The sequence below is a fragment of the Felis catus genome, chromosome B2 (assembly GCF_018350175.1).
Source record: "Felis catus isolate Fca126 chromosome B2, F.catus_Fca126_mat1.0, whole genome shotgun sequence".
Classification (NCBI taxonomy): domain Eukaryota; kingdom Metazoa; phylum Chordata; class Mammalia; order Carnivora; family Felidae; genus Felis; species Felis catus.
In genome coordinates this window covers 135235124-135252374 of record NC_058372.1, presented here as the reverse complement: position 1 = coordinate 135252374, position 17251 = coordinate 135235124, and the positions used below count along the sequence as shown (strand labels likewise).

General features: G+C 47.7%; 1 long non-coding RNA gene across 1 annotated transcript in view; it reads left to right on the top strand.

The window, feature by feature from the left end:
• The first annotated feature begins 5300 nt into the window (after positions 1-5300).
• LOC123385576 overlaps positions 5301-17251 on the top strand; it is a 32916-nt gene continuing 20965 nt past the window's right edge. Inside the window, exons 1-2 of the long non-coding RNA XR_006598396.1 lie at positions 5301-5386; positions 6410-6563. This is a non-coding gene — a long non-coding RNA (uncharacterized LOC123385576). The remainder of the gene's footprint in view (positions 5387-6409; positions 6564-17251) is intronic.

The window sequence follows — 17251 nt, the reverse complement described above, 5'->3', positions numbered from 1 at the left end:
CTCTCAAAAATAAATAAACATGAAAAAGAAATAAGGTCACATCAGAAATAGAATTTTTGAGGAAGTTTGAAACTCAACAGCACTTTCCCTTCATACAGCAAATCTCAGCAGCTAAGACTTCCAGATTTCGGTGGAAATCCTTTAAAAAGAGATGGTGGAAGAAAAACATCGGGTGCACCTGTCCTATCCATATCCCTGAGCTATGAGAATATCCATTTAGTGACCTCAAGTGAGTGGCCTCATGTGGTGGTAAAGACGTGCCTGAAATCCATCAGAGGATCTTACCCTCTTCATAAAACCTGACCCCAAAGCAATTTATCAATTGCCTTTACAGTGAAAGCAGAAGAAGTCTTTGTAATTCTTTGATAATACCCAGTGTGGACCCTGAGCGCCACAGAGAGATAAGGAGGAAGACAGATATCGTCAGGGGAGGATGTGGTACCCTCAGCTTGACTTGTAAGGAAATCATCACAGGTGAAATGAGCCATGTCACTTCCGGAGAGCCAACCAAGGATCCGTAGTTAATTCATCCAGAGTGAGAGCTGATCGCTGACAACGGGTGGTGTGAAAATTCGTGCTAACTTTCCTAGTTTTTTTTTTTTTAATTTTTTTTTCAACGTTTATTTATTTTTGGGACAGAGAGAGACAGAGCATGAACGGGGGAGGGGCAGAGAGAGAGGGAGACACAGAATCAGAAACAGGCTCCAGGCTCCGAGCCATCAGCCCAGAGCCCGACGCGGGGCTCGAACTCACAGACCGCGAGATCGTGACCTGGCTGAAGTCGGACGCTTAACCGACTGCGCCACCCAGGCGCCCCCTAACTTTCCTAGTTTTATGCTGCGTGAGTTAACACTTTTGGTAGTGACAGGAAGGGCACAAGAACGCAAAAGTGTCAAAATGCTGTGCTTCATCATCCAAGTGAAGAAATCTTCATTGTTAAATTTATTAGTCATTCAGCTAACTGTATCCAATCTATGAGTTATCTGACTTTTCCTGTTAATTTTCTGGACGGAAGGCCTCTATCTGCAAGGATTTGAACCCTGTGTCTCCCGGTATAAGAAGAGATTTGGGGGCACCTGGGTGGCATAGTCAGTCGAGCAGCCAACTCTTGATTTCTGCTCAAGTCATGATCCCAGGGTTGTGGGGTTGAGCCCCACTCTTGGCTCCAAACTGAGAGTGGAGCCTATCAGGGATTCTCTCTCTCTCTCTCTCTGTCCCTCTCCCCTGCTCATGCTCTCTTTCTCTCTCTTTCTCTCAATAAAGAAATTTAAAAAATCAAAATAAAAAAATAGATTTTGAATGAAAAGAAAGCAAAAGAACTTACACCATATCACTCTCGAACCAGAGATCTAAGCGAGCCGTGGAGATGAACTCCTGCACCCCTGGGCTGAGATAGGTTTTCCTTATCGAAGTGGGGGGTGCAAGTGTCGGGGGGCCCGCAGCTGCCAGTGTCCCTGCAGCAGGTGGGGGTTCCTCCACCTCCCTGTGAGCAGAATGAGTGACGGTCCCATGCGAGTTTCTTCCTCTGCTAATGCTTGTTAGGTGCGCTAATGGTCGCGTGGGGTGGGGCATACGGCAGAGATTTCCCAAAGGGGGTAAGAAATCCAAGCAGGAAAACACCAGATCAACTTTATTTTTCCACATCTTCCTGAGCATGAAAGGAAAATCCAAGTGTCAAGTGGACAAATGCTTTATTTATAGAATATAAGTTTCCACTGCGGGCGTGCGCTGTGTTCTGTTGACTTTCTGCCTTCAACCCTTTTAAAGTTAATTTTGAAACTACGCAAGCAATACATTGAGGTGTATGAACACTAAACATGAGTATCAGTCTTCTAAATATGCAAATACACAGGAAAAAGTTCTGGAGATCTATCTATCTATCAATATATATATGGCAGCATGTAATGGTCGACTCAGCAGCAGAATGGGGGAGGATGGATGGAGAAACAAGGTTGGGGCAGAGGCTGATCAAAGGGGACTTTAGCCTTGTCAGCCTCATAACATTTTACTTGGAGAATATGTTTTACTCATGTGCCTTATTCATAGACACTTCTGTAGGCTTGCCGATTGTTCTTAAACTTCAGCTTTCTCCACTTACGAGTCCATTGAATAATTCAAATTTGGGGAGTGGAAGATATGCTTTTTGACCAAAGGTTTGTGTCATTAATTGTCACTAATAAAAGAAAGCAGTCTATTGGAGTTTGATAGAATCGTTACATCCCCCATAGAGTCTCTCCACAAGTAACAATCCGTTCCCTTCCCCACCTACGGGGAATGACGTCCCCAAGCCTGATTTCTGGTTCTAAATAGAAAAGCATTGTTGCAGGCTCCATGAAGTCTGGTTGCCAGCACAGATAGGAGGCCAGGAAAGTCCCTCCATCTACTTAGTGCAGAGGAACCGATTCTCGGAACCCAGTGGAGAAATGGAAGCGGGACTGTGTGGAAGGCAGCCAGTCCCTTTCACCTTGGCCTTCCTGCTGCGCCATCCAGCCCGGCGCTGCTGGGGGTGCTCACGTCCTCGTCAGCCGGGTCCGGGCGCCGCCCTCACTCTGGCTTCTACTGCTCTATTATATGTCCCCTGTGCTCCGGCCAAAGGAAACCACCTCCTGTTTCCTGAATATTCCCACGCTTTCCTGGAGCATGTCTTGTTCACGCCTCTTCTTCCTGCTGAAGTCCTACCTGTCCTTCAAGACCCATCTCCAATACCAGAGTTTTCATCCGGTGTTTCTGAATCTGCCCAACCGGGTGGCGTTTCTCTCTCTTCCTACCCATGTCATCGTTTGAAGCTTCCCTATATACGCTTAGACATGCGGAGAGAAGGGGCGCCTGGGTGGCTCAGTTGCACATCGACTCTTGGTTTCGGCTCATGTCATGACCCCAGGGTGTCGGGATCAGGCTTTGTGCTGAGCATGGAGTCTGCTTGAGATTCTCTCTCTCCCTCTCTCTCTCTCTCTGCCCCTCTCCCCTGCTCTTGCTTGCTTTCTCTCCCTAAAAATAATAAAAATAAAAATGAAAGAAATGCAGAGAGACTATGTGCCCCACGAAGGCAGGGTGGTGTTTGAGTTACACATTCCACTTCTCCTTCCTTCCCATATGCCAGTGCTTATTCTGGGAGTTAGAGAAAGAAACATGCTCGAGGAATTGTCCCCATTCTCTTGGAGCTCGTGGTTTGGACGTTCAGATAATTACCAACATGGACGGGTGAGGACAGCAACCCTACCCTCCCAAACTCACGGTTCTGCCTCTTGAGCCATTCTTGGGACACGTGAGCCTGACCGCTTTGCAAATTCCACGTCCCAACACTGAGAGGAAGACTCATTCTGCACGGACACAAGGGGCCCGGACAAGACGCTGGAGGGGAGCCCACCTTTCCAGTGGAGGAGGGAAGAGGGCAGGGTAAAATAACAGAGGGGAGCAAGCCAGTCACACAAGCGGCCATCAGTAACTTACCTGTGTGATCACTGGGGGGGGGGGGGGGGGGGGATGAAACACAGCAAGTTCTCCGCTCCCTGTTGTTTGTGTTGGCGCACGTGTTTCTGTATGTGTGTGCACGTACCTGTGTGTGCATGTGCCTGTGTGTGCATGTACCTGTGTGTGTGTGTGTGTGTGTGTGTGTGTGCATGTGGTAGGCAGGCATCTGGCTAAGAGAGGGCACCCTGAAGTCCAAGTGCCTGGGTTCAAATCCCGGTTCTGTCTCCTAATGGCTGGGGGCTCTGCGGCAGCTAATTTAACAACTCTGGGCCTCGATTTCCTTATTGTGAAATGGGGACACTAAGTAGACCTTCCTCACTGAGTTGCTGCAAAGGCTTAAGGGTGAAGTGCTTAGAATGGCACTTGGCATGGAGTAAGTATTCAATAAACGGTAGCTGTTTTATTGGACTAGGACACAATAAATATGAGATCGTATCTCCTACTTCTTTCTGATGTAGTATGAGCAGGCCAAATTCAGCCCCTGTCATTTTGCCCGACAATCTGCTTTGCCTATCTTTGGGCTGACTCCAAATCTCGTCCCCCTGCCCCCTGAGCTGCCCAGGACCTCTGCTGTCTACTTGGCCGGCCAGGTAAAGTGCTCCCCCTGGGCGTCCAGCCAGGGATGCCCTCACAGGGCAGAGCCCTGATTCTGGAATCAGTGTATCGGCATCTATCTGCCCTCTCAGAATTTTAGAAACTCTTTGGGGACAAAAGCAGTGCCTAGTAAATCTCTTTTCTTTGTTGTTGTTGTTTTCACAACCATTTTTAAACAGCTCCCTCTTCTATGTCAAAGGCACAAACAGTTGTTTTTCATTTGTGTCACTCTCTAGGAAGCTATTCTTAGTAAAGAGCTAGGGTTCAGTCATGCTAATGATATAACGAAGTTTCTCATTTTAGCCTGGAACTTTTGCCTTATATGAAGTGAAGGTGGCGTTTTAGGAATCAGGTGCTGGCTAGAGAGAGGGCACGCATGCCAGGTTTCGGGGTGGGAGGTATAGAGCTGGGCTGGAATGATTCCTGCTAGCACTGAGTCACCCCTGCGGCCTGCAACTCTGCTGTCGTAAAAGTCACCCTTGGTCTCAGGTCTGCTTGGCAAGCCCCAGTTCCCGCACCCACCGAAGGTGATTTGAAATAAAATGAGTGTGACCGCATTTCAGTTTTAAGTAACTCCTGTTTTTATATCCTAAGGGGAGGCTAACATCAGCATCCCAAGAATGGCAGTTTACCGGGAAATGTTTTGTAAGTATTTCGTTCGAGGCGTGGGTCGGGGATACATTATCTTACCCATTTTGCAGATGGGAAAACTGGGGTACGGGGCTCTCGTGGGAGCCTTGAAGTTTTGGAGATGCTGCATGTAGTGCCTATTGGCCGTGGGAGGTGCTGGGATAAAGGTGGACAGGAGAGGGGTGCGCGTGAGCCTGAGGTGACTACAGAGCGGCACTGGCATTGGCCCGCAGGGGACAAGGCCAGCACAGCTGTGGCGATGACGCGCCCCTCCCCGACAGGCTGAGCAGGGCGGGCCCCCGCTGTGCTCTCCTGGTCTGATCTGCCTTCAGACCCAGGCTGCAGCCGGCTCTCCGAGGACTTGACCTACAGCACAGCCGCCCCGATCAGCCCCCTCGCGGGGGAAGCCGGACCCGCGCTGCTGCTGCTGCCGCTGCCCCGCGGAGAGGCCTCTGCCTCTGCTCCTGCCTCCTCCTCTGAGGTTTTCAGCTCAGAGGCCACCACGCAGGGCTGCCGCAGAGGGTCTGGACTGCCCTGTGGCCGCTGCTCCCCTGCCCTGCTCCCGCCGGCTGACGCTGCTGACAGCGCGCAGCCGGAGAGGCCCCCACCCCACCCCCGCCCCGTGACGCCGGGGAAACGGACCTGTGACCCCTGCCTGCCGAGGGTCGCTGAACTTTCTGGCGGCGCACAGGTCAGTCAGAACAATGTTGGCCGGCCAGCGGGGAAAAGTGCTGACAGTCGTGGACATTTGCCCAGCGGGCTCCTCCCACGAAAGACCGATCGCTATCAGCCCTTACCTGAGCTTCCCCACCTTCCACCTGCCATCGGGGCCGGAATGAACAGACTGCGGGCGACGTCATCTGAAATTAACCGATCACACTCCCCAGGGCATTTTCTCAAGGAGAGGGTTGAACCCAAAGAAAGGGGTGTACTCTTTGCTTCTCTTGGTTTTTCCCTCCACATGTCTCTCTTCCCTCTGTTATTTATGGTCTGATGCCTACCCTACCTATCCTAGTCTTCCTCTGGATTTACTTTCCTATGCATGTATTTAACCGCATGTGCAATCGTGCTCTTATATATATATATAAAGACTACTCTACTTATACAATTATGATGTGTTTAGACGGGTGCCAGGTGCTGTTACAGATACAAGGAGGTCTCTGCCCCTGGGAGAGTGCAGTCTGATCGGCCCCCGGGATACACGCATAAGTAACCACAACGCAGCTAGGACACGATGAAGGTCATAAAAGTGACACAAAGACACTGCTATTGCAGCATAGAGGACAGTGAGCCCACCTGCAGGCAAGTGACCAAGGACGCTCGGGAAGTGTGACGTCGGGTCCTGGGACTGAGACACGGCATTGATTCCTGTGCAGCCCCCGGCGCAAAGTCGATGCTCCACAAATTCTAGGCAGAAAGAGCAGCATGAGTGAGAATGCAGAGACAATAAGTGATGAGCAGCCTCACTCTCATTTGTTGGTTGATCTGACAAATGCTTACTGACCATTTACTCTGTACCAGGCACGGTTCGAGGTGTTGGGGATGAGAGAGTAAACTAAGCATACTAAGTCCCCACTCTCACTGAGCGCCCCTTCAGTGGCAGGAGAAAGACACTCAGCAAATGCGACCGTAACACCAGGTGGTGTGAGGCACCGAAAAGGAAACTATGGCCGGGTAACGGGTGGGGAGTGACAAGGGAAATGTTCTTTTAAAGGAGGCGCGGGCGCGGAATCCCTCTGACAAGCGAAAACCCGACGGGCGTGAGAGAGGCGCCTTGCAGATTTCAGTGACCGAAGCACCCCATCCAGGGAGCAGCAGGAACCAAGGGCCTGCAGACGAAACATACCGGGCGCGTCGGAGGAGCACAGGTGACCCGATGGGGCAAGCGCTGGAGGAGGTGAATTACAGGATGTGAGGCTAGAGAGAGTCTTGGGGCCAGATCACGTGATGTTTGCACACCACGTACTCCAGTATTTTATTCTGAGTGCAGTGACATCTCACGTTTCAACGTTTATTTATTTTGGGGACAGAGAGAGACAGAGCATGAACGGGGGAGGGGCAGAGAGAGAGGGAGACACAGAATCGGAAACAGGCTCCAGGCTCTGAGCCATCAGCCCAGAGCCCGACGCGGGGCTCGAACTCCCGGACCGCGAGATCGTGACCTGGCTGAAGTCGGACGCTTAACCGACTGCGCCACCCAGGCGCCCCGAGTGACATCTCACGTTTCTAAAAGATGACCCTAGCTACTGAGGGGGGGTAAAAACATAAAATGGGCTGAAGCTAGGAGATGAGCTAAGAGTTGCATGGGGTCTCTTTTCCTGGAGTCTGGTGTCCAGATAAGGAATTGTGTAAGGAATTAATTTCTTCAGGAAATAAAGCTGGAAAAGTAATCTGGAACCAGGCCATGGTGGTTCCACCTCGAGAGCCAGGCTAATGACATTAGACTCTATTTTGTAGACAGTGAGGAGATTGGAAGCTCTAAGTGGGTCCATTGGAAGGTTTAAGGGGATAAGTGACGTGATTGTTGTTTAGCTTACGATTGTTGTAAGCGAACGCGGGGCTCAGATCCTGGGACTTGAGGGACATGGGTCCTGCCCCACCAGCTACTAGCCCTGAAATCTTGGACTGCCACTGAACTGTCCGAAACTTCAGTTTCTTTATCTGCAACTCTTCTCTCTGTGCTGCGAAAGGTTATTATGAGGCTGACATGACAGGAATATATATGGAAGCCTTCAGTAAACAGGGACACAGAGCACCATAGCAAGGAGGAGGAGGAGGAAGGGGAGGACGGTGGATAGAAAAAGGCAGCTGGACGAAGACTGGTTGGGGAGTTTTGCCGCTGTCCGGGTGAGCGTAGAGTGGGCCTGAACTCAGGGGGTAGCAGCAGGGAAGCGAAGGAAGAGGCAAATATCAGGGACATGGCCGAAGAAGGATCTACAGCTCTTACGGAAGGGCAGCAAAGGATCTGTGAGGGTTACAGTTGGGGTTCAAACACAGGCTACTGTGGCGGCATCCTGCAGGGAGACTTGCGAGTCCCCATGCAGAGGTTACAGCTTGCAGTAGCCACTCGAACTTACTGCATTGATGCCAGAGGGATGAAGATCAAGGGCCGTAGGGTCGGGTAGAAGGAGCAGACATAGAAATAATTGTCAAAGAGGAAAGCAACCAAAAGCAAATGGCAGCTGGGGAGCGGGAGCGAGGAAAGACTGGATGAAGAGCCCAGTTGAAGAGGGAAACATGACAGCTTGGGTATGCAGACTGGGGAATAGGAAAGAGTCACATGTCAGGGCTTTTAGCTTCAAAGACAGGAGGCAGGATGATTGGGTACCGGAAATGGAGCCGCCGAGAAGGGCAGGTAGTTTTAGGAGGGGAGATGGCAAGTTTGGGCATTTTTGGCTTCCCAGGTCATCAGGAAAAATAGTGCGAGCTATCTTGTAGGCAGTAGGACTCATGAGACAGGTACCCAACAGCAGCTGAGTGGGTTGGACGGACTGTAGTAGGCATGTAAGGGCTCAATATTGAAGGTGAGGACTTTGATGGAGCTAGAGAGTTGAATGAAAAGTCTTGGGAAGAAGCTGGCGAGGGGAATTAGTGTCTACACGGTAGAGTGGAACGTGCTCGCAGGTAAGGGGTGGGAGGAAGAAGGGAAATGCAAAAGTGACATCTAAGAACTTAGAAGTCAAAGGAATTATTTTTTTTATTGTTTATTTTTGGGGTGGAGAGATAGAAAGAGAAAAGAGGCAGAGAGAGAGAGAGAGAGAGAGAGAGAGAATCCCAAGCAGGCTCCACGCTCAGGGCAGGGCCCGATGCGGGTCTCAATCCCACGAACCTGGAGATCACGATCTGAGCTGATATCAAGAGTTGGATGCTCAACCGATTGAGCCACCCAGTCGCCCCAAAGGAACTATTTTTTTTTTTTAATTTATTTTTGGGACAGAGAGAGACAGAGCATGAATGGGGGAGGGGCAGAGAGAGAGGGAGACACAGAATCGGAAACAGGCTCTAGGCTCCGAGCCATCAGCCCAGAGCCTGACGCGGGGCTCGAACTCACGGACCGCGAGATCGTGACCTGGCTGAAATCGGACGCTTAACCGACTGCGCCACCCAGGCGCCCCCCAAAGGAACTATTTTTAAAAGGATCTCGTGGTCGAAAGTGTCCAAGCTCAAAGGGCTGACAAGAAGGAGACATTGACCGGTGCACGGCATTTGAATTTGGGAGAGAGGGTAGGGGAGAGAGCAGGGGGTGGGGGTGGGGGGCAGGTGGGGGAGATAGAGAGAAAGGAGGAGGAAGGACAAGTGGAGAGGAACATGAGAGAGAGGGGGTCATGGCGGACTTTGAAAGGCATGATCTCATCTGGAGGTGGAGGTGAAAATTTCAGGTGTTGAAGAGAGGACCGAGTGGACGGATATAGGCTTGAAGATTTTAATGGGAAAATGACAGGGGCTGGGTAGTAGGTAGGTACACAGGGGTTAAGTTTCGGCAAGGGAGAGGTTTTGGGACCCCTAAAGACGTCCACAGAGGAAGGAAAGAATGACTACAGGCCTCCAGCAAGTGGCTAATGCTGTTGACCACCCGCCTGAACCATTCAGGCTCTAAGCAAGGCTCATTCCCTACGGGCCTTGTGTTTCTGGCCTCCTCCTGATGTTTAATAATAAATTATGCTAAAATATCCCAGGTAACTAAGTGTTCCTTTTCAGGTAAACGGACATAAAGAAATATTGAATTCTGACCAGAAAACAAAAACCTTAGCCTCACGAAACAATTTTTCTTTCATCCTTGTGGCCACCTGGTTTACTGACATTTCCCCGAACTCGGTAACGGGCTACTTATCTGGGCCGTTCGTCTCAAACGGCTCCCACCAGCCACCTCATTCTTCACAGCTTTCATGAATCCTGCCTCTTGACATCTCCTGGTTCCATGGCCCCGTAGATTCCCCCTTTCCAGAAACGGGGCATCTTGTTCTCATTACCGGCTGGCTTACAAAGGAACTGACTTCCGAGCAGAATACACCCACACTCACTCACTCTACAGTTATTTGGGATCAACCCCTTGTCTGCTGCTCCACACCAAGGGACACAAGAACATTTTAGAGTCTCCCGTAGTCTGCAACCTTGGAGTGGTAGCCACGATACAATAAAAACCGTACAGGTTCCTCCTTCAGTTACGTGAGGACGTTTGGAGTTGCGCTTCTCCGTGTGGTGACACTCAAAATCAGTCATCGTCGGAGATTCTGGTGTGTAATCTGAGGACGAACGTCCTAGGAAGTTTAAACACGTGTTGTTGTTGTTGTTGTTTATAGTTATAGTCAGTTACAGTCCGTTAAGGGTTCCTGAAACAAAGTCGTCATCCCCGTCTACGGGTTTGAAAGAAAGCGGCACATCCCTTTCGTTGGCCCTGCGGAAAGGACGGGCCACACAACAGGATAGGATTGCTTGGCTCACCTACCAGAGCACAGCGACTTTTTCCCTGAAACTACTGTGACCGCATTAGGACGGGTGATTCATCCAGGTCCTGGGGTCGCCAGTTAACCCCACGGTACGGGTGCTCCCACATACCGAGTCAGACCATGATTTTGAGTCCCATCCTGTGAGCGATCACCCCTCCCCCCCACCCCCCGTTCCCTTCCTTCTCCCTCCCCCCCCACCCCCAGCATCCTGAAGCCCCCAGAAGGACTCTACGAGGTGTCTAGGAACTTCCTGTCCGCGCCTGAAAAAGACTCATGCCCATCAACAGGGCCGCAGCTGTCTCCACCCCAGCTGGATGCAAGGAGAAGGAACCTTCCAGCCTTTCACCTGCTGGCATATAAGACTTTGCCTCCCTCCTCAGCCCCCGTGCCTGTCAATACGTCTGATGATAACACGCAGGCCACGGGTGAATTGCGTTCCTGTCTACTGGATGACAGCTTCTGTCAGATCCCGGGTGGCAGGGTCACTATCATCCTCCCTGCTCCTTGGGGCTAGAGGGTGAGGGACAGGATGTCCCCGCCTGAGTGGGACTCCAACCTCACAGGCAAACTCTTTCTTTGCCGGCTGAACCCTAGTTGAGGTGCCACATGGCTCTCCATTAGAAAAAAAGAGAAGTGTCGATTCTGAGATAATTTATTTGGACAAGTTTCTCTCATCTCTAGATACAGACCAGGGAATACTTTGAATTTATAGACACAAAACAGAGAAAGGAAACAATTATCCAAGGGGGGGGGAGACATTTTTTGGTCTGAAACATTCAGATAATTGAAGCCAAAATATGCATGTGGGGAGGAAAGGGTGCACTTGAATTACAAGGATAATTGCCCCAATTCTCTGCTTTACTTTGCATGTGTAGGCACAAAACTATACAGTGTTTAAAGTATCTGCTCTCCTCAGAAATGAAACCCCAGCCTTTGTGAACTCACTTTATGTTAAGAAGCAATGTCCAGAAACACTGGAGCGAGGCCAACACCATTGTTCGCACTGCCTTTTAGTGTCACTGGAGTCAGAGAGAAATTCGTTTTAAGGATAATGTACCACGTTTTTACCACAGGGCTTTCACAGCGAAGCGTGGGAAGGTGGAGGTTTCGTGCTGTTCAGGACAAGCCCTTTCGCTCTGTCTTGAGGGACAGAGCTGTGCCTGAAAAACTTTCAAGGGCTGCAGGATTTTAGTCTGTAGAATACCAGCATTTATCTTTGACTATGCGACGTGATAAACACATTCAAACTGATAAGGATTTATATCTACGGTGGAATCTTAAGAGTGTCTCAGCAAAGGTTGTTGGAACCTCTAGCTTGCTAAAAAAAAAAAAAAAAAGATTCTGGATAAAATCTCATGGTGGGGGCAGGGGAGATGAGGTTACAGTTTAGTTTGGAAAGGGGAAACAAACTTCCTGAGGAAGGGAAACCGATTCTTTGAACGTTTCTTTTTTCCAACCATGATTTTCTTAAGAAAAGTTAAGGAATAAAAGAACGAGTCTTTTTGCAAATGAGAATCAACCCGACAGAACAGGTTGGTAAGATAAGATATTAATAAAATAAAGATAGTTTGGGGGTGCCTGGGTGGCTCAGTGGGTTACGTGGCCGACTTCGGCTCAGGTCATGATCTCATGGTTCATGAGTTGGAGCCCTGCGTCGGGCTCTGTGCTGACAGCTCAGAGCCCGGAGCCCGCTTCGGATTCTGTGTCTCCCGGTCTCTCTGCCGCTCCCCTGCTTGTGCTCTGTCTCACTCTCTCAAAAATAAATAAATGTTAAAAAAATTAAAAAAAAAATAGTTTTGTGTTGGAACTGGAACTATAAAGTATAGGGAAAGATGAAAATAATCTTTTAGGGAGACACTTGTTACGAGGATGGGCTTTCCCCCTACAATCCTCTTTCTTTCCTAATACTTATCATCAGCATTTAAAAAGTAGCCCTCGGGGCGCTTGGGTGGCGCAGTCGGTTAAGCGTCCGACTTCAGCCAGGTCACGATCTCGCGGTCCGGGAGTTCGAGCCCCGCGTCGGGCTCTGGGCTGATGGCTCGGAGCCTGGAGCCTGTTTCCGATTCTGTGTCTCCCTCTCTCTCTGCCCCTCCCCCGTTCATGCTCTGTCTGTCTCTGTCCCAAAAATAAATAAACATTGAAAAAAAAAAAAAAAAAAAAGTAGCCCTCATTTCTCACCATTGAGTATGGAGAACAGAAATGTGGACACATAATTGAGAGACATCACAGAAAAGGGATGCGGCTGGGGGTTGAACCCCAACAAAGAGCTGGGGGAAGAGACGAGTGTTGCTTCAAGATGGCAGGTAGCTTCCAGAGCCAGAAAAAAACCCCAACATACTCTTGGGCCATGCTGAATAAAGGTGGGCTGTAGAGCCAAGATTTTGACTTGGAGAGGCAGACCCAGACACGGGGGTTGACAAGCCACGCAAGTGCCTGTTCCTGGTGTAGGGGTTACGTGCATGGTTTTGGTGCCCACTAGCCTGGGTTTTAAATCCTTGTGCCCTCACTCATTAACGCTGAGTGGGGCAATTTTCTTGGCTTCTCTGGATCTCATTTTCCCTGCTAGCAAGCGAATAAAGTAGAGCCTCCCCAGAAGTTGTTATGAGAATTGAATAGGCTAACCTACGCCACGTGCTTAGAACAATGTCACACCTCATGGGTAATCAGTGTCAGCTATTTTGAGTTTGGACATGGCTGGGTCCAGGCTTGGTGGTGTCACGAGAAAGCTGTTGGGCGAGTGTCTGGTCCATGAAGGTGCCATGTGTCTGGATTCCATCATGGTCTGAAATGTAAGGTGGGTTTAGCTAACAAGGCCGTTTAGTTTAACTGGCATCCAACACTCAGAGGCATCGAAGGGTTTTGAATATGGGCCTGCAGAGGTCTAAGCGTTCATACTAAGAAGACAAGTATGGAAGGGAGAGACGGGAGACAGAGACCCCGCTGGGAAGCTGGTGGTGCGGGTTGTCTCTGGTAGGGCCTACCTCGCAGGAGGCTGACTGGGATGGACCGTGAGACGGGAGAACATCATCGGAAGGAGGAATAACACGTTTCCTAAACCAGTAACGTCGAGCTCTCCTGGGAGTGTGCCAATTAGCACAACCAGAAGTGTGTCGTTTCTAAATTTAGCTGAACCCCCAATATGGCTCAGTTTTCCTTTCATTTATCTCTTCGCGTTTCCGGTGGTGAATGTGTCCACTTTGATTGCTTTTTTCTTAAGACCCTAAGCCTGATTCACAACGTCTCAGCATAAGATTTTGCTCTGTTATCAGATGCAACCCCCCTCCGCTTCATTCCCCGAACTTCCCACGCTTCCTCTATCCTTTTGTAGGTCCCCATCTTTAACTTTTTTTGAGACTCCGAGGGGGAAAAGTCATTCTTGTAAAAGATGAACGCGTCCTCATATGTACCCCCTTTGCTCTCTCAGAAGTCCCTCCCTCAGAAACTTTTTAAAGCAGTGCTTCCTCATTGTAACCATTTATTTCCTGTAGCATTCATGTTTTCCCTTCACTGGCTTTAAAACAATCAAAATAAGGGCACACTCAAATCCCTTTAATCCAAAAATATCTCTCGGCAATCTTAACTACACCCCAAGCTTCTTCATTCTTTGCATTCTTCCTTTCAGCAGTGAACTTGTTGACAAAGAGGTCTATACTCCTTCTACTTCCTTGGCTTCCATTTATTCATAAATCCCTTTAAAATATCTTTTCGTATAAGTGAATATAGAATACACGCAGAAAAAGGCACGATGAGTCATCGTGAAGTGAACACGCTCCAGTAACAACCTGGGTCATGAGATAGAAATTGTCAGCTTCCTAGAAGCTCCTTTCGTGCCCCATTCTGGCTGTTGTCCCTTTCTTTTTTTTTCCCAAAGAGAACGGCTATTCTGATTTCCGATGTCCTGGGTGAATCTTACACATTTAGTATTTTATATAAATGGCATCATACAACATGCAGACCTTTGTATCTGCCTTATCTCCCTTAACATAAAGTTTGGGAGACTCGCTCATGTTTCCTGCTTATCAGAGCAGTTCATTCCTTTTCACTGCTATATAGTAGTCCATCGTATGACTATAGCACTAATCATTCTGCTAGTTAAGGTAAAACAGGTTGTTTCCAGTTTTTAGCTATGGCTGCTCTGAGCGTTCTTTTGGTGCATGCACGTACACGTGTCTGTTAGGTATTTATTTATTTATTTATTTATTTATTTATTTATTTTTAAATTTTTTTTTTAACATTTATTTATTTTTGAGACAGAGAGAGACAGAGCATGAATGGGGGGAGGGCCAGAGAGAGAGGGAGACACAGAATCTGAAGCAGGCTCCAGGCTCTGAGCTGTCAGCACAGAGCCTGATGCGGGGCTCGAACTCACGGACCGTGAGATCGTGACCTGAGCGAAGTCGGACGCTCAACCGACTGAGCCACCCAGGCGCCCCATGTTAGGTATTTATTTAGAAAAGGAATTTCTGTGCGTCAAAGGTTACACATATGATGAGCGCCAAAGAGTTTCCCGGAACGATTTTATCGGTTTACACACTCATCGGCAGTGGATGAGAGTTCAGTTGCTTCCACACTTGGTAACACTTGGTATTGTCGGTGTTTTTAATTTTAGCCATTCGGGCACATGTGCAGCAATACCTCAATGTGTATTTTTTTCCTCTTTTTAATGCCACCTTATTGAGGTACAATTTACCTTTAATAAAATGCCCCTATTTTAGTTCCATGTGTTTCAGATGTATACATCTGTGTAGCCACTATCCAATCAAGGTGCAGAATATTTCCATCATCTCAAAGTTCTGCTGTTTCCCTTGCAGTAAATGCTCCCCATTTTTGGTACGAGGCAACCACTGATCAGCTTCTTGTCGCTACCTTAATTTCGCCTGTCCAAGGATTTCATAAAATAAGACCAGATGGTATATTTTAAGTCTGTGGCTCACTTCTTTTGTTCTCTATAATGCATTTGAGCTTTAAAAATTTTTTTAAAGTATTTATTTATTTTTGAGAGAGACAGACAGAGCATGAGGCAGAGAGGGGCAGAGAGAGAGAGAGGGAGATGCAGAATCCGGAGCAGGCTCCAGGCTCCGAGCTGTCAGCACAGAGCCCGATGCGGGGCCCGAACCCATGAACCGTGAGATCATGACCTGAGCTGAAGTCGGTCGCTTAACCGACTGAGCCACCCGGGTGCCCCTACTCATTCCTTGTTGCTAGACATTGGAGTTGCTCCTACTTTTTGGCAATTACGAGTAAGGCTTCTATCAATATTCATTCCACGTGTTGTTGTAGACATGTGTTCATTTTTCTTGGGTAACTGCCCAATTGTAGAATTTAGAGAACAATGTTAAGTGCATGTTTAACTTTGTAAGAAACCACCGAACTGTTTTCAAAAGTGATTGTATCATTGGCATTCCCTGTAGCGATGTATGAAGGTTCAAGTTCCTCCCCACACTTGTCGACACTTGTATGGCCAGTTGTTTTAAGGTTAGCCATTCCGGCAGATATTCACAAGTATCTCATTATGGTTTTAATTTGTATTTCCTCCAGTGATATTTATCTTTTCATTTGCTTATTTTATATTTGTCCATCTTCTTTGGTGGAGTGTTCGTCAAATCTTCTCTCCCTTAATAAAAAAGTAGGTTATCTTCTTATTGTTGAGTTGTAAGAGTTGTTTACATGTTCTGAATACAAGGCCTTCATCAGATACACGTTTTGCAATACATTCTCCCCAGCCTATGGCTTGGATTTTTATTTATTTATATAATTTTTAAGTAGGCTCCATGCCCAATGTGGGACTGCCCAATGTGGAGCCCAATGTGGGACTCGAACTCACAACCCTGACATCAACACCTGAGCTGAGATCAAGAGTCAGATTCTTATGAGAAAGAATGAAATCATGCCATTGGCAGCAACATGGATGGAACTGGAAGGTATTAGGCTGAGTGAAATAGAGAAGGACAGATATCATATGTTTTCCCTCATATGTGGATATTGAGAAACTTAACAGAAGACCATGGGGGAAGGGAAGGGGAAAAAAATAGTTACGGGGACAGGGGTTGGGGGAGAGGGAAAATGGGTGATGGGCATTGAGGAGGGCCCTTGTTGGGATGAGCACTGGGTGTGGTATGTAAGTCAATTTGACAATAAATTATATTTAAAAAAACAACAACACAAAAAGAGTCAGATGCTTAACCAACTAAGCTGCCCAGGCATCCCTTGGATTTTTTCTTCTTAATCATGCATTTAGAAGGGCAAAAGTTTTAAATTCTAGTTTCTGTCTAACCTATCACTCTTTTTTCTTCTATGGTTTATATATTTGTGTCTTATCTGAGAAATCTTTGCTTAACATTATGTTTTCCTGCTTTCTCCTAGAATTAAAAAAAAAAAAGTTTTAGCTCTGACATTTTGGTCTATAATCCATTGCAAATTAGTTTTTGTGCCTAATGTGAAATAGAAGTCAGGATTTATTTTTTCTCCCTGTATGAATAGCAAGGTTTTTCAGTACATTTTGTTAAAAAGACTAGCCTTACCTGGGGCACCTGGGTGGCTCAGTGGTTAATCATCTGACTTTGGCTCAGGTCATGATCTCACTGTTAGTGAGTTCAAGCCCCATGTCGGGCTCTGTGCAGACAGCTCAGAGCCTGGAGCCTGCTTCAGATTCTGTGTCTCCCTCTCTCTCTGCCCCTCCCCTACTCACTCTGTCTCTCTCTCTCTCTCTCAAAAAATAAATAAACATTTAAAAAAATTAAGAGACTAACCTTTACTTATAGAATTCCTCCAGTACCATTGTCAAAGCCAACTGACAATATATATATGTGTATAATATTTTGAGGCTCTCTTGTATGCCATTGACCTATTGGTCTCTCCTTAGACCAGAGTTGGTGTATGGTTTTGATTACAAGTCTTGAAAATCCATTGTTGTAAATTCTCTACCTTTGTTCTGATTTTTCAAAATTGCTTTTTGAAACAATATTCAATAGGCCAATATTCAAGGACCAATTCTAGGTCCTTAGCATTTTTGTATAAATTTTAGATTAGGCTTGTCAAGTTCTACAAAAACTCTACTAGGATTTTGATAGGAGTAATATTAAATGTGTCAATCAATTTGGGAAGAATAG